Genomic DNA, 18,294 nt, shown 5'->3' on the forward strand with positions numbered 1-18,294 from the left:
AGGCTTCAGTCAAGGTGCTGGCAGGGCCTGTGGTCTCATCTGACTGGGTAGAGCCCCTTCAGGCTCATCACCAGGTTGTTGGCAGGGTCAGTTCACCTGAGTTGGGGGCCAGGGGCCTCCTTCCATTCCTTGGCACATTCATATTCCAACATGAAGGAGCATCTCACAACAGGGCAGCTGAGCAAAGGAGATGGAGAGGGGGCTGCAGGGTGGAAGCCAGGTTCTCTAACCCTGTCGTGGAGGTGGTGTCCCATTGCCTTTTCTGCAAGTCACTAGAACAGCCTGCACTCCAGGGGATGGAGCACCCAAGGCACCAATGCTCTGCGGAGGGCACTGCCAGGGACACATGGGGAGCTGTTGGCAGCTGGATGCTGCATTTGAAGCTTGGGAGCATCCTGAGGAGCATCCGGAGGGGTCCTCAGAACAGCAGTGGGAGTGAAACTGTGGTGAGGCTGAGGCCCCCTGGGAAGACAGGCAGACATGGAGAGTGCTCACTGCAGAGGGGTGAAGAAAAGCCACATTCACAGACAGTGGACCAGAAAGCCTCCTGGAAGATATTAAGAAAGCATTAAGTCAAACTGCCCTGAGTTCATGCTGGAGGAAAAGCTGGTGGACGTCGCTTTAAAGCACGCACTTTGCAGTCTGGCCTCGAGTTCCTTGCCTGAGAGCTTCAAAATTCTGTGCTGTGGCTCCCCTGCCTTACCATTATGTCAGAGTTAGATGTTTTATGTAAAATTTATTCAGGACAAGTGCGAGCTCCGGGAGACCCAGGGGGCGTGATTAGAAGCACATTTTGATGGCATTTGTGCACACCATGGGAAAGAATGAGTATTCCCAGTTGCATATCCACAAGTGCGAGTTTACATCCCCCAGCTGTGACCCCGGCTTGGAGGGAGTGTGGAAAATGCCGGGAGAGCCAGGTGGAGCTAAGGGGGAAAGATCAGTCAGGTCCAGACACAGCCACAGCAAGCGCGCTTGTCCAGACTGCCCAGGGATGCGGGTGAGGTTCTGCTCCACGGAGCTCCCGCCCCCTGGGCGAGCAACCCAAGGGGGTCTGCTCCTGGCACACGCTGGAGCCAGAGTCTTGGCTTAATGAAAGTGTGCTGGGCGGTGCACTACTCCTAGGTCCGGATTTACTCTCTGGGCTGTGAGGCAGGCAGAGCTGTCCCTCCAGGGACCGAGGGGGGCGGCAGCAGGCCTCACGGAGTGTGAGGAGCTGGGGCTGCTGCCTCAAGGCCAGGTGGGCTCTGGAGCTGCCGTCCCTCCAGCAGCTGCCCCACGTGTTGGGTGAGGACCCCCTCCCTCTGACCCCGGGGTGTGGCTCTGAGACACTGGGTGGGTGTGTACAGTGACGGCTCTGAGTGCCCTGTTCCTCTTTTCTCCTCCTTAGTGTCCAACAGGCTGAGCACATACAATTATTTGAAACGAAGTCACAAAAAGAGCTCAGACACCTCATCAAGGAACCAACCTCGGTGCTTTCGAATACAAATATCGCCAGAGGTACGGGTGTCCCCATGCTTTGTCATTGCTATTTAGTCGGGGCTGGGGCTAGGCCCAAGGTCACCCAGTGGCTAGCACCACTCAGTCACCGGTTTTTGCTTCTGTGCGGGCATGGTCTTGTGTGTGTGTGAGGATATGCCATATGTGTGTGTGCGGTGCAGGTGTGTGTGTGTGGTGAGCATGCTTGTGTTACATCATTTCTACACTCACTCTGCTTGGCATCATGCCAGCAGAGCTGACTCCATTAGGTCCTTTTCTTGAGCTGCTGCTCATCCAACACTACAAACACTTGTCCCTCAAAAGTCACCATTTAGAAAATGAAAATAAAAGCCACAGATACAAATAAAATATTTACAAATCATATACTTGTATCCAGAATGCATAAAGAACTTTCAAAAGTCGCTTATGAGCATAACAACCATGCTTTTAAAATGGGCAAAAGATTTGAACCAACTCTTTGTCAAGGTGGACTCATATACAGATGGTTGACCTGGCCCTGACCGGGAGTGTCATTTGGTTGGACCATCATCCTGTGCACCAGAGGGTTGTGGGTTCGATTCCCAGTCAGGGCCCATACCTACGTTGTGGATTTCACCTCTGGTTGGGGGCGTACAGGAAGCAACCAAAAGATTTTTCTCACATTGATGTTCTTCTCTCTGTCTGTCTGTCTGCCTGTCTCTCTCAAATCAATAAAAACCTATCCTTGATTGAGGATTAAAAATAGAAAGAAAGAGAGATGACCTCATTTGGCACTAGGGGGTGCAGATGAACAGCAGCAGGTAGCACTACAGACTGTGAGGCTAAAGTGAAAAGACCAACAGCACCAAGTGCTGGAGAAGCTGTAGGGAACGTGGAAGTCTCACACGGGGCTAGTGGGAAAGCCAGGTTGCATCACTTTGGAAAGAGGTTTGCCATTTTCTTAAAAACTGAAAAGAGTATGTATGATATGCACCAGCAATCCCATTCCAGATTTTTCACAAAAGAGAAATGAAGAGACACAGGTACGCAGGTCACCAGAGCTGGGTGGGCATGTGCTGTCCCACAGTGGGGTCCTTGCCTTGGCCCCAGGAGACTCCGAGCTACCAGTACTCAAAATCGACTAAAACTTGACTTGAATTTAGTGTAAAATATGCTCAGGGTCAGCAACTTTTGTTAATTTTATGTATTTTCATTTATCTTCACAGTAAACAGATCACAGCCTGAGTTCATCTGCATGTAAGTAAGCTCTAATCTTACCAGAGTAGTTTTATCTGAAAATTAGCTGTATTCTCCTCTTAAACTGTCTTTCTTGAAAATGTCTTCCTTACTGCAAGGTTATTAAATATCCTCCACATTCATGGCTAATTTTATAATTTTTATTTGCTTTCTTTATATTTTGATTTCCAAATCATCTTAAATTTATGTTTCATTCACTGAAATAGGAGCTCAGGTTACTTTGTCACAACATGCTATCGGTCACCGTGTTGCCTTTCCTGGTCAATGGGAAAGGCTCCTTTCCCGACACCCCCAGTGCCCGTGGACCCGGGCTCAGACCTCCCTTCAGACTCTGTGCCTGTCTCACGGCCCCATGGCCCGTGGCAGTACAGTGCTGTTTCCATGACAGGGCTTTACTCAGCTACATTTTAACATCTGTAGGTGAATCCCCCTCTGCAGAGCTTTTATTTTTTATTACTTTGACAATCCCTTCACTTATTTATTTTTCTACATCAGCTTTAAAATCATTTTGTGCGGTATCCAGACCCCTGGAAATTAAATGGAACTTACATTAAGTACAGGCACATCTCGTTTTATTGCCCTTCACCTCATTGTGCTTCACAGGTACTGTGCTTTTAAAAAAGGAAAGGTTTTTGGATACCTGCATCCTGCAAATCTATCAGCACTGTTTTCCCAACAGCATTTTCTCACTTTTTGTCTCTATCACATTTTGGTAATTCACATAATATTTCAAACGCTTTCATGATTATTATACTATTATTGTGACCGGTGATCAGTGATCTTTGATGTTACTATTGTAACTGGTTCAGGGTGCCCAAACTGCACCACTATAAGACAACACACTTCAATGGTAAATGTTGTGTGTGTTCTTACTGCTGCACCGACTGACCATTCCCCATCTCCCTCCTGCTCCTTGAGCTCTCCTGTTCCCCAAGACACAGCAATGTTGAAATTAGGCCAATCAATAACCTAACAATGGCTTCTAAGTGTTAAAGTGAAAGAAAGAGTCAGGGGTCTCTCACTTCAAATGAAAAGCTAGAAGTGATTAAGCTTGTGGAGGAGGCATGTGGAAAGCTAGGCCTCTGGCACCAAACAGGTAGCCAAGTTGTGAATGAAGGGAAAACTTCTTAAAGGAAATGGAAAGTGCTACTCCAGTGAACACACAAATGATAAGAAAGCAAAACAGCTGATACGGAGAAAGCTTTAGCGTCTGCAGAAATGATCAAACCAGCCACAACATTCTCTTAAGCCAAAGCCTAATCCAGAGCAAAGCCCTAAACTTGAATCCTATGAAGGCTGAGAGAGGTAAGGAAGCTTCAGAAGAAAAGCAGAAGCTGGCAGAGGTTGGTTCATGAGGTTTAAGAAAAGAAGCCATCTCTATAACATAAAAGGGCAAAACAAAGCAGCAAGTGCTGAACTAGAAGGTGTAGTGAATTACCCAGAAGATCTAGCTAAGATCATTAATGAAGGCGGCTGCACTAAACAACAGAATTTCAATGCAGGCAAAATAGGCTCTATATTGGAAGAAAAGGCTAGTGTAGCTAGAGAGAAGAATACAGGCCTGGCTTCAAAGCATCAAAGGACAGGCTGACTCTCTGTGTTAGGGGCTAATGCAGCCAGTGACTTTAAGTTGAAGCCATTGCTCATTTACTAGGGCCCTTAAGGATTAGCTGAATCTACTCTGCCTGTACTCTGTAAATGGACAACAAAGCCTGAGTGACAGCACAACTGTTGGCAACGTGGTTTACTGAGTACTTTAAGCCCACTGTTGAGATTTACTTCTCAGAAGAAAAGATTTCTTTCAAAATACTACTGCGCTTTGACAATGCACCTGGTCACCCAAGAGCTCTGATTAATGTTGTTTTCATGCCTGTTAACACACCATCCATTGTATGCCCATGATCAAGGAGTAATTTCAACTTTCAAGGCTTATTATTTAGGAGGTACATTTTGTAAAGCTCTGGCCGCCATAGATAGTGATTCCTCTGATGGATCTGGGCAAAGTGAATTGAAAACCTTCTGGAAAGAATTCACCATCCTAGATGCCATTAAGAACATTCATGGTTCATGGGAAGAAGTCAAACTATCAACATTAACAAGAGTTTGGGAGAAGTTCATTCCAACCCTCATGAATGACATTGAGGGTTCAACAGTTCAGTGGAGCAAGTAATTGCAGATGTGGTGATCATAGCAAGAGGAGTACAATTAGAAGGGAAGCCTGAAAAGGTGACTGAAGTGCTGCCATTTTATGGGAAATCTTAATGGATGAGCAGTTGTTTTTTATAGATTAACAAAAAGGGATTCTATTTTTGAAATGGAATCTACTCCTGGTGACGTTGTTGTAAAAATTGTTGCAATGACAGCAAGGAAGTTAGAATTTTACATAACATTAGTAAATAAAGCAGCAGCAGGTTGGAGAGGACTGACTAATTTTGAAAGAAGTTCTATTGTGGGTAAAATGTTATGAAACAGAATCGCAGTCTACAGAGAAATCGTTCCTGAAAGGAAGAGTCAGTGGATGCAGAAAACTTTATTGTTGTGTTTTAAGAAATTACCACAGCCACTCCCAACCTTCAGCAGCTACCACCCTGATCAGTCAGTAGCCGTCAACATCAAGGAAAGGCCCTCTGCCAGATAGAAGATGACAAGTTGCTGAAGGCTCAGATGATGGTTAGCATTTTTTAGCAATAAAGACTATTTAACAAGATATATCCGTCATTTTTTAGACATAATGTTATTGTACACTTAATAGACTACAATATATTGTAAATATAACTTTTCTATGCCCTGGGAAACCAAAAAATTTATGTGACTTGCTTTATTGCAATCATTGCTTTATTGCTGTGGCTTCTAACAGAGCCACAATATCTCCAAGGTATGCTTGCCTGTCTACACCTTTACATGTGGGGGACCCCCACAACCTCACATCTACACACAGTAGTGACCCAGAATGTCAGCCTACCCTAGCTGATCAAGGGGACAGAGGGGTCAGCCACCCTCTTCCAGGGGTGTGCCCTGGGAGTTCCTTCCACCCCTTCATGGAGACCCTGCAGTGGGCAGCTCCGCCTTCTGGGCAGGGCATATTGAGCCAGGGTTCTTGGGTCGGGGGTACATGTCTCCCCATCTTACAGCCCAGCTGGCAAAGAGACTCCGTGAGTCTGGAACGGGGAGCTTAGGAGAAGTGCACAGTTAGCCAGTATCTCATAGCTTGAAGATTACTTCAGATTTTCACTTAGTTTAATAACCAGGAATCATAGTTTAGTGTAAAAAGATCGTTTCCTTTCAAATAACCCACTACTTTTTTTTCTAGGTCTAATTCCTTAGAAACTTGGTTGGCAATACTATTATAAAAACCTAAGTCATTTTTAAATTCTCTTTAAGTATTGTCAACTATGGTACTTGAAGAAAATCTAGAAGCACTTTTTTCTTTATCCTTTAGTGGAAAGAATCACAGAAACCTGACTGGACCAGGATCTTCAAATTACACGCTAAAATCAAACAAAAACCTAATTTTTTTCCAACTTGCCTAAGCAATGCATATTCCTTGGGATACTGCAAAATTTCCCCCTCTAAAAAATGAACATCACACATAATCCCCAGCCACCAGCAGCCACTGCTGGCATTTTCTCTCTTTCAGGCCTTCCTTTGCAACAGTTTTGTCTGTGCATTACACAGATGATGTTTCAATTTATGAAACTGTAATCATAAAGCACAACTATTTAGAAGTCGTCTTTTTAACTCCGTATAGTGTGAACGTCATTAAAAGGAAAACATAATTAGATGAGTATAAATTATTCCATCTCTGGGTTATAGTATTTTTCGCATTTTCTGAGTATTATTCTTTATTTTCAATCAACTTCTTACTTGTCTAACAGGATAACAAGCAGCGCCTGGGGAGCCCAGCAAACACCTTGGGAGCCCAGGGCAGGGCCTGAGAGAGCCCCCCAAGCCCTGGGAGAGCCCCAGCAGAGCCTGGAAGAGCCCTTCTGTGCGGCGCCTTAAACAAACCCAAGATCGAGATGGTGCAGGGTGAGGAAGCCCAGTGGGCGACCCTGAGGGAGCCCCGAGCCACCCTCAGAAGCCTTCCCCTGCCAGCAGGAGACTCTGGGAGATGCCCAGCCCCGGAGCCCCTCGGCCCCAGGGCAGACCAGGCTTCCCTGGGGGAGCCACTGTCCTGGACACGCATTCGGGGTGCAGCCCGGGGCAGAGAAGCCGCTGGCGGCTGCTGCCTCCCGCCCACCAGGGGAGCCCCCTCAGGCCTTAGCGGGGTCCGCTCCCTGGACGGTCCTCCCAGGGCCCTGGAGAGACCCATGGGCCCGCTCCCCGGCCCCCGCCGCTGCCCCCCCAGTGCCCAAGGCAGGCCGCAGGGCCACAAGGAACGTCACGGGCCAGGCTGGGCTCCTCCACGACTCCGGGGAAAGAACACTGACCTTCCCTCCGGGGACAGCTGTCCAGGCCACGGGCTCCCCACACCCCGCCACCGCCCGCCAGCTGCTGCCACAGCCGCGCCGTCGAGGAGCCGCACCGGGCGCTGGCCACCAAGCACCGCCAGGACAGTTTTCAGGGAGGGACAGTAAGGGGCCCCGAGGGAGCAAGTGGACGTCGGCCTGTGAGAAGGTCGGCGTGGGGAGGAGCAGCGCAGGGGACAGGACCGGGTCCTGGCTGTCGGAGCCCGAACAGGTTTCTCTCTTGCTGTGCCGGCTGCATGTGGGGTCCCCTGAGCCCCAGAGGAACTCTGCCAGAGGAAAACTGTCGTTTCCCTTGAGCCTTGTTTCCAGTTCTGTGGCCGACAGAGGACAGGCGACCCGCTCCGCACTCCGAGGCCTCAGACTAGAGGGACAAGTGACCGATGTCATTCAGTAGTATGTTGAAAGGCATTTTTATTCCAAACATGACTGAGCTGAGAGCTCTGAGTTCCTGTGATACAGAATGATTTCTTGTATTATGCCTCTCCTTTTCTTTATAATTTCTAACAAAACTACAACTGTGACATTTTGACTCTTGTTAATTTTGTTCTTTAACTGACTACTTATTGCAGGGAAAAAACACACAAAACAACACAACACCCGCCAGAGCCCAAAGAAACACCTTGAGCAGCCCAGGGCAGCGCCTGGGAGAGCCCTGCACCGCGCCTGCCACAACCTCACCCCCCCCCTTTGGGACCCCAGGGCAGCGCCTGGGAAAGCTGCCCCAAGGCCTAAAATGCCCTGAGTGCCACCTAGACACCTGGGGAAGCCTCCTGCAGCGCCTCCCAGAGCTTCACACAACACCTGGGGGAGCCCAATGAAGCACTAGGATAGCCATGCACAACTCCTGATGGAGCCCTAGCAGTTTTGGGGAAAACTCTGCACCAAACCTTGGACCCCAGTGGGGAGCCTGCCTGAGCCCCACAGAACACTTGGGGAGCCTGGTGCAGCACCAGGGAGAGCTGCACATGCTTGGGATCTAAGCAGAGCAGCCTTGGAGGAACCAGTGACACAGGGTGTTTGGCACATGCTGAGCAGATGGATGGCCCTTTCCCACCTCTGCCTGAAACTCCACATCCCAACTGTTCCAACTAAGGATTGGAAGCTTGGGAGACATCTGGAGACAGCATGCATGCATGGGCTTCGGTGTTTGGCTTCTGTAATATTCTCCAAGCTTCTGTGAGCAGTGGATACAAAAGAAGTCTGCGTGAAGTGGAACAGAGATGTTGTCCTGTGGAGCCACAACCAACTGACAGGTTTACACACACATGTGAGGCACCCTTCTGGGCACTTCCAGGAAGAGCTGAAGGACATTTCGAGGAGGTCGAGAGCCTGCTTTTCCTTGGGATACTGTCTGGGTACACATATCGATGCACTTCTTTCAAAGTCTGGAGGAAGAATGGTTTTCTTGGGAAAACGAGATTAGGAGAGGAGGCAGGAAATTCTACTGTCTGCTGTATACACTTCTGACATTTTAATTTTTTTACTAAGAAACATTACTTTCATAATAGTAACATGCAAGAAGATAGTCCCATTTAGAAAAAATATATACAAGAGATGATAGTTGGCTTTTCAGGATTGAGCCCTTCTTTGCAGTGTGCTGGTAAGAGCACGAACCCACAAGAAGGTCATCTAGTGTCTGTTGTGACCAGTGCGGGAAATAAAGCACAGAGCATGGCAGCTTCCCTGGCCCCAGTGCCTGGAACCAAACAATGTCCGAGGGCAAAGGCTGTGGAGCACCAGGGCCAGTTATTATCCCTGGCCTAGACGTCCTGACTGATTTTGCCTCCAGTGTTCTTAGGAAAACAGCTCCTTTTGTGGACAGTCACCACCAGGATCAGAGTGTTCCTCTCTCACACATGCTTAGATTGCAAACAAAAGATGGGCCTGAGACCTGGCCAGTGTGGCTCAGTTGGTTGGAGCATCATTGAGTACACCGAAAAGGTGGCAGGTTCGATCCCCGATCAGGGCACATAGGCACATTGCGAGGTCGATCCCGGTTGAGGCACGTACCGGTGGAAAACGATCCATGTTTCTCTCTCACATTGATGTGGGGTTTTGTGTCCTTCCCTCCCTCCCTCCCCTCCCTCCCTCCCTCCCTCCCTCCCTCCCTCCCTCCCTCCCTCCCTCCCTCCCTCCCTCCCTCCCTCCCTCCCTCCCTTTCTCTCTAACATCAGTAAAACAGAGTGAGAGAGGTGGGCCTAAGGTCTCATATCCTGGGGCTCTCATGAAAATGTCCCAAGTTTTTCATCAAGATTCACAAAGCCTGGCCCTGCCTTCCTCTCCAGCCTCACCTCTCCCCTCTTCAAGCTCTTGCTGTAGGCACTAAACCAGGTGTAGCCCCTGAACTGTCACCTCTCTCTGACCTGGGACCCTTCCCCTGCTCCTTGGCTCATTCTTTCCCAGCTGTTTCAGAACTCCCTGCAGAGAGTACTCTCTGGGTGAGTTAACCCCAGTTCTCTCTGGAAACACCCTGTGTCATCCCCTGAAACATCATCTCTGGTCGCCTGATTAGTATGTGGCCCCGGCCAGGCTGGCAGCTCTTTTGCTGGCAAGCATCTTAGGGTTCTCTCAATAGCCTCCGGCTCTGGGCATAAAGCTCCATAAACATTTGCTGAATGAATAACCTGCTGGCCTGGCCTAACCCTGCAGGCATTCTTAAGTCAGGCTTCACCAGCTCTCTTGGAAGCTTCTCACAGTCCCTGGGGGAGAAAGATGGTGGCAAAACTCCAACAAATAATTGCACTTACTAAACTGTCTCTTCCTGGAAGAGAAACTTCAACACAAAAGGACAGTTAAATGCCTACAGAGGTAACTAGGACTGCAGACCTCCCACACAAAGTTCTCGATGTGTCCATTTACCAGGGAGAAAGAGGAGCTACAAGGCCTGGAAGGCAAGGAAAGCCCATGGGGACTGGGGGGACTGGAGGTCTAGTTTGAGTCTACCCCAAACCACTGTGATTTGGGGCAAATCTTTTTACCTCTCAGGCCTGTCTGTCCCAGGGACTGTGACATAAAGAGCTGGGTCAGGTGCTGGCTAAGATCCTGGGACAAGACATGGGAGAGAAGCTGACCAGCTCCCAGATAACATGAATCTCTCCCTCCCCCCACAGGCCCTCAGCCCTGGCCCTGACCTTACACTGCAAGTCCTGCGCAGGAAGTTCCTGGAGATTGGGATGATGCTTCATCCACTCTTGCAACAAACTCCCTTAATGCCCTCTAAGGGACAAGCAAATTGCTGGACCCTGATATACACCTGTGAGCAGCCTGTCTTCGTAGTGGCAAGGCATCATGCTTAAGAGTATAGACTCTGGAACTAGACTGCCTGGAATAGAATCCCAGCTAGTCTATCTATGTGACCCTGGGCAAGTCACTTGACCTTGTATATCTTAGTTTCCCGGTGTATACAGCCGTGATGATAGAGTCCCTACCTCATAGAAATGAGAGGATTAAGTGAAGTCATATATGTTGTGTTTATGGTTAGTACCAGTAAGTCCTACATAGAAGTTCTGATGAAACAGACTGAAACAATAAAATGCAAGTGCGCTCTATAGCAAGGGTAAGTGCAAGTTGTTTCAGGAGGACACAAGGTGGGTGCATAGGCCAGACATCTAAGGGCTTCCCACAGGACATCACGCTCTAAAGAGAGACTTAAAGAATCAGCTAGTGATAGGAATAAGCTGTGAGGACAGGAAGAAGAATGTTCCAGGTTCACGGAACAGCCTGTGGAAAGGCATGGAGGAAAAGGCCATGCTTTCTCTGGCAAGTTTGCTTCATTTAAAAAAATTAAACAAACAGAAGTCAGTCACTAAGGAACAGTTATTGCAGAATTTGAAATGTGCCTTCTCTCCATTCAACCATTCATGTCCAAACTGCGAAGAATTCAGAGTCAGAGGAGAAAGCGCAAGTCTGAACTAAATTCATCTTTGAAGGTGAGACCGACAGGGCCAAAATGCCTCACAAAGACTCTCTTTACTGTCAGTAGGAAACAAACATTTATGATCCTCAAACTTTTAGGTTAATGGAATCATTTCTTGGGAGATTTCTGATCGGTAGACACTCTACAACATAACATAGTGCAGCCTTAGCTTTTACTCCCCTCCGTCACCCCCAGCACAGACCCTTGCATGTGATAAGTACCCAAAGGCCTGTTTTTTTTGCCTTTTATACTTGAATACACTAAATTTTAGTTTGCATCTTAATTTTTTAACAAATGCTTTTTCAATGGTGTTAAAATGAATGCTGCCAATGCCCACTGGTTCTCTTCCCACTCAGCTTACAGAAAACAAGTGTGAGCCTGCCTCTGAGCTCTCAGAGTGGCACACTGATCTCCAAGATGACCTCATCCCAGAGCTGTTTTATAGTCAGCTAACAAATCTCAGCATGAACTGAGAGCAAAAGTTGGAAAGACAATAAAAACACAAACAAGCTAAGATTGTACAAGTCAAGTCGGTCCCGAGATCCAGTGACCCTATGATTAGATTTCAATTTTAAGCAAACTAAAGGAAGAAATTGTCCCAGGAGGTAATAAGCCCTTTTCAGAAGACCAGCAAAGTGTATTTTATTAACAAATGAAGAACTGCGGTTCCTAAGATAATAGAAGGGCAAGAGGGATTATAAAATTCATCTAAGTCAGGGATATTCAAACAGGTTTTGACTGAGGAACCTTTGCCCAAACGAAATATTAGCCAGATGTGAAGCCAAATAAAACACACCAAGTCAGAGCTGCTCTGGTTGAAGGCCAGGTCCTGGCCCCAATGGCAGCTCTTGTACCTCTACCCAAGAACTTTTAAAACCACTCATTTTAGTCTAACCTACTGCCCTGCCATTTTACAAAAGGAAAACCTGAGGCTGAGAAACAAATACTTGACTTGTCTAAGGCCACACAGCGAGTTGCCGGCAGAGGTCAGTGAGGTCCTAGGTGCACTCACTGCAAACTCAGGGACCTTCCAGGACACCTCACTTACTGGCCTGGAGGGCGGCTGATGAGAAATAGATGGAGCACGAGAGGAGAATTGCCCGGCCAAAGGCACAGAGGGACAGGGCAAGCAAAGTCGTGTGCTGGCTGCTAGCTGCTCGGGGGCTCCAAGGTACCCACTCAAATGAGAAGTCAGCATATGCCATCTCTCTGCTGGATCACCTGCCTGAGATGGTGGATTGGCACAGTCAAGTCAACAGACAGGAGCCGAGCATCTGCTGTTGGGCGCTGGGCAGCCGGCCGGGTCCAGCAATACAAAGGCGAGTGAGCCGCGGGGCTCACGGTCCAGCGCAGGCACCCAGGCAGGGTTTCCAAGGATGAGTTTGTCACCAGGCAGACAGGAGAGGAGGGGCATCTCGCTCAGAGACAACAGAAACTGGTGTTAAACAGAGGCAAAGGGTGCTCAGGTGCAGTTCAGAAAGACGGTGGGTGGCGCTGTGAAAATCCACAGCTCAAAAGGCCCTGCAATGGCTGGACAGAGGGACTAAGGGTCGGGATGGAGAGCACCGGAGGTTTTCATTCCCAAAGTGAGTGTGGGGAGTGGAGCAGTAGAGGGGACAGGAGGGCTCTGCTGACTTCCATGGCTCCCGGGGAACTGCTGGAGGTGGTTCCAAGTGAGAAAAAGCAGAGTTGAGGACGGCCAGCGGTGTGGCTCGGGTGGTTGAGCCTTGTCCCATGCACCCGGTCTCGGTTCCATTCCCAGTCAGGGCACAGGCCTGGGTTTCGGGCTGGATCCCCAGCAGGAGGGGGCAGGAGGCAGCTGATCAGTTCTCTCTCTTTCTCTCTCCCTTCCTCTCTCTGAAATCAATAAAAAACAAATTCAGACGAAGAGGAGGAGGAGGGGGAGGAGGGGGAGGAAGGGGAGGAGAAACAGGGAGCCAGCATTAGCTGTCACCAGTTTGAGGTGCCCTCAAGGGTCCTCTGGGTGGATCCGTCCAGCAGGGAGGGGGTGTAGGTGTCTGATCGGGACACAGCACAGGCTGGGGGCTGCCTCAGCTTTAACTACTGAAGGGAAAGGCGCCGCCGGTTCCCCCTGTGGGTGCAGAGCTGGTTTCAGGCCTCTGCTCTAGGTGCCTTTAACAAGCACAATTTTCTGAAATTGTGTGCTGGATGTTTTCTTTCCCCAACTCATCTAGTAGATGCAAACCCTGTCGACTTTGACCTCAGGGTAGCTGGGGAATGCAGCCACTCCCCAGAGAAACTGGCTTCCTCTGAATTGAGAAGCAAATTGATTTTCAAAGATAATAAAATATAGGACACTGAAAGGTATGGAGCATCTGCCCAATTTAGCTTTGTCCCACTCTTTTATGGACTAAAATCACCGCCATTCTGCAACAGAGAGAAGTTCGAATGTAAGGAAGAATGTAAAGGTGCAGTTGCCTAAGCCAGGGAACCTGTACAAGCTCAGATGTGAATCAGGGACTCGGTAGTCATTGGGTCACCCTGTCTTCCCAAGTAACCCATGGCACTGAGACACACTCAGAACCACGGGAGTTTACAATTCAGGCCTGAGAACCAGCACAGCAGCTCCAGGAACTGGTCATTCAATTGGCCGGAGAAGCAAATAGAAAAAGGAGAATTGGAGGACGTGTGTGGCAAATGTCAACAGAAATTAAATGGCGCTGAAGTTCAGAAGGAGAACTAGGACGATTAACCCGAGTCAGGAGGAAAGGCTCATGGAGAGGAGATGCCATCTCAACAGAGTGTAAGCAGAGGGCGGGGTGTGGAGAAGCAAACAGGGGGAGGGCAGGGAGGGCGGGGAGGGGAGGAGGGAAAGCCAGCAGCCCAGGGCCTTTCAGAGTCCGGGGGAGGGGATTCTGGGGGGGCAGAGGGTTGGCACTGGGAGTGACCTGAGATGGAACTGGGGGTCTGGGGCCCTAACCCCTGCTGGGCCTCATGGTGGTCAGGGGTGTCCTGGAGGGACTGTGAGGGACATAGGACAAAGGGCCTGGGGGGGGCGGGTGGGCAGGTAGCAGACACTGTCAGGGACCCAGACCCTGACCCTGGGAGAAGAGGCCGGGGCCTGAGGAGAGGGGCAGAGCCAGCTGAAGGTAGCTTCGTGCAGAAGAAGACGTGGGAGACAGGCCTTGACGGCTGGGCGGTTTGGCGTGACGGCTGAGGCAGGAGAGCCAGGTCAGCAAGGCTGGAAAGGTGGCTCCCAGAGCAGAGGCCCAAAGTTCAGGCGCCCTGAATACAGGGCTTGGGGAGGTGTCAAAGGCCAGAGGCCACAGGCCGGCTGCAGCCAGGGGTGCTGGCCAGGGGACAACTGGGCCTTCCCCCGCAGGCAGCGGGGCTCCCTGACAGCGGCCATGCGAGCGCTCACTGGGCCAGGAGCGTGCGAGGGGAACGCCTGGCAGTGACACACTGGGTGGCATTCACAGCGCTGCAGCTGGTAGCGAGGGTGGTGGAGAGAGAGCGGGGAAGCTGCCCAGGCTGGGCGCGGGCCTGGAAGCAGCCACACAGGCCCTGCGGCCCAAATCCCAATGTGGGCGCTGGGGGAGCAGCAGAGGGACGGGAAGCGCATTTGGACCTGACCTGCAGGCCTGCAGGCCTGAAGGGAGAGGAGGCTTCGAGGTTTCCAACAGCCACCCTCACCCACCTCCCGCCCCCACGCACTGGGAACGTTCCAGCAGCATGTTCCAAGGGACAGGGCAGAACCTTCCCAAGGGGAGGACCCGCCCCTCTGGCTATTTTTAAATCCTCTTTACACATGTGCTTGAAAAAGGTTCTCTGAGTGCTGTAAGAGCTTCTAAAAACATTCTTTTTATGTATAAAATTTTTTATTGATTTTAGAGAGAGGAATGGAGAAGGTGAGAGAGAGAAGCATCAACCGGTTGCCTCTGGGGATCGAACCCCAGTCTGGACATGTGCCCTGACCCACATTCAAACCAGCGACCTTTAGGTGCCTGGGACAGCGCTCAACCAACTGAGCCACACTGCCAGGGATAGAAACATTCTTAAATTGTGGACATCATCTTTTCAGAAAAAGTAAGTAAGCATACTTTTGGTGCTGTTTAAATAATTAGTACAAGGTGAACCCCTGTGTGACCTCCCAGACCTCAGGAAATAAAATGTTGGCAGCCCCCGAGAAGCCAGTTGTGTGCACCTCCAAATTCACAACCCCAACCCCACTCTCAGAAGTGACCGCTCTCCTGAATTTTGAGGCTACCATTTTTGCCCTTTACTTTCTACTTTTAACACCTGCATATGCCTCCTCAACTGGTAAAGCATCATTTTTCAATATAAATAAAATCATACTGTGGGAGTAAAAGAAGTGAAATAAAATAGCAAGGTAGTGTGCCACTGGATAGAAGACAGAACACTGTAAGAGAATTGAAAGGCTAGGAACAGACCCACATATGCATACAAATTAGATAATACCTATTTCATATCCTTTATCAAAATAAATTCCAAATGGAGTCTTTTTAGTGTAAAAATTGAAATAATAAAAGGAATAAAAGAGTATTGATGGCTACATTGTTTATTCTAGCAAAATTCTGAAAACCACCTACCTGACCATCAATACAGACAATAAATAATAGCATATTCATATAATAAAGCACTAGGTTGTTTTTAATATGGATGAGATAGACATCTATGTACTATATTTCTTGTTATGGAAAAATAATACGATGATATATTATTAAATTTAAAAGTAAATTGCACGAAATAACAGCAAATTCATATTTGTGTCTCACATACACACATACACACACACACACAAATGCATACATAACGCTTGTGCAACATTTACTATGTGCCAGGCACTGTTCTAAGAGCTTTGTGGATTTTCACTCATTTAGTTCTCAGCAGTCTGGCTCCCAGGGAAGAGACTGAGTAGAAATCAACCAAGTTCTGAATAACTCCAAAGCCCAGAATTTCATGTAATGCTCATTTTCAGGTAGCATCATGGTTGGAGTATCCAGAAGATGGTTGGTCATTTTACCTGGGTGATCTGTGGGTACCATGCCTTACTCAGGGTGAAATATTGGAATTTCAGGAGCCTGATACCCAGAATTTTTGTCAAGCTGTCTGGTGTTATGAGAACGGGTCGCATCTGCTTTGTGGAGGTGAGCCAGGCCTATGCGAGAGCCAGAGGGATTCTCAGAGAAGTGCTGCCTCCTGAAAGGGAACTCCACATGGCCTCATTAAAAATCTGCTCACTTTCCTTGGTAGAAGTAACTCAACCCTAGCTCGTCTCTTCCAAGTAATAGAAAACCCCGACAGTGGAGGCCCTTAATGGTGCAGCTCAAGTGCACAATGCCTGGGCATAGCAATGAACAGATTATAGGCATGGCTGTCAGGACTGCCACTCTCCACACACTTCGTTACAATCTTCTTCTCTTTTTTTCATAGCCTGAAATAGTTACTGAAATTTTTTAAAAACTTAAAGATTAATTTAAATTATTTATTTTATTTTTATTTTTAAAAAAATATATCTTTATTGATTTCAGAAAGAGGAAAGAAGAGGGAGAGAGAGGGATAGAAACATGAGCGATGAGAGAGTCATTGATCGGCTGCCTCTTGCACGCCCCCGACTGGGGATCGAGCCCACAACCCGGGCATGTCCCCTGACCAGGAATCGAACCCCAATAGCCTGGATCCCAGGTCGATGCTCAACCTCTGAGCCTCACCCAGCCAGGCTAAAATTAATTTTTAGAGATGGACGAAGGGGGTGAGAGAGAGAGAAAGAGAAGGAGGAAATCCTTTCAGCTCCCCAAATCAAGAAAATACACTTATGACTGCTAATAGGAATAGAGGAAAATGCAAATAAAAACACTCACGTGCTCTGACGAGTATTAGCTAGAGGCGCAGTGATGCCCTCTGGTTGGAGTGTACATTGACGCAGCTTTTGTGGCTTGGTAATACATAGCAACTTCACATGTGTGTAGTCTCTAACTGCTGTTTCACTGTTAGGAACTCACCCCAAAGATCACTGGAAAAGATGCCCACGTAATGATGACACGGTTCAGGGTCCACTCAGAGAAACAGAAACCATACTAGGTACTTTCAACACAAACAAATTAATCCAGATGTTTGAAGGAACAACAGGGAAGAATGCAGGTGGTGAGGACCGCCCAGTGGCTGGAAGAGCCCTGCCAACATCAACCAACATCAGCAGGGGTGGTCTAGCTGTTGAGGGGCAGGGGTGAGGGGGTGGGGGGAGTGAAGCTATTGCACAGCATGCCTATAGAAGCTCTAGTGTCTTTAATTGGAAGAACCTAACAGGAAGCCAGCTCTTGAGGGAGTCTGGGAAAAGTAATTGGCAGATGTATAGCTCTGGGATCTCAGAGCAGATAATAGGATAAGCTTAAAGCTCAGAGAAAGTAGGTTAAGTAACAAGCACAGGGATGTTCATGGTTTGATTGTTAAGGTTTAAATAAAAAAATAAAAAGACCATCTACATGCTCATCAGAAGGAGATTGGTTAGATCAGTTGTGGCATAGCCATCCAATAAAGAGCTAAGCGACCATTTAAAAAAAATAATGTTGAATAGTTGATAAAAATAATGTTTAATAATACAACATTGCTGGGTGAAAAGATGTTTCCAAATAGTATTTTTATTTTCATTTATTTAATGTGCGTGTGTACGTATATATGTATATATAGAGAGAGAAACTTTGGAAGGATGTTCACGAAAATGTTAAAAGGGATTATTTCAGGAGAGTGGAACTTAGAGACTGTCCTTGTTTTGAATGTATTTTTCAGGGGGTTTTTGTTTCTTTGTTTTTTGCATTTTTGCATGTGTATGATTATCACAAGGGAGAAACACTGGAATTCGGAAGAAGAAAATGAATTTAATGAGGAAATAAAGGATTCTTTTAAAATAGAAACTTAATAGAAAATCAGAAGGTAATTGTTTTGTTTCACATTTCACTAACTTCTAAGATTGCCTTGTACTTTGGAATTCTTGAAATTGTTTTTTTTAATTTGTTTACTGTTTTGGCTCATTCCTGTTTTCTTTTTTACTGATTAAAGAAAACATTGGATGAGCTCAAAATTTCTCCTACTATCTTTAAAAATTATAATTTGTATACAGTATTATAGTAGTTTCAAGGGTACAAATAGTGATTAGACATTTACATACCTATTATGTGCTCACCACTCTAAGTCTAGAAACCGTTTGTCACTGTG

This window comes from Miniopterus natalensis, chromosome 9 (genome assembly GCF_054644295.1).
Source record: "Miniopterus natalensis isolate mMinNat1 chromosome 9, mMinNat1.hap1, whole genome shotgun sequence".
Taxonomy (NCBI): domain Eukaryota; kingdom Metazoa; phylum Chordata; class Mammalia; order Chiroptera; family Miniopteridae; genus Miniopterus; species Miniopterus natalensis.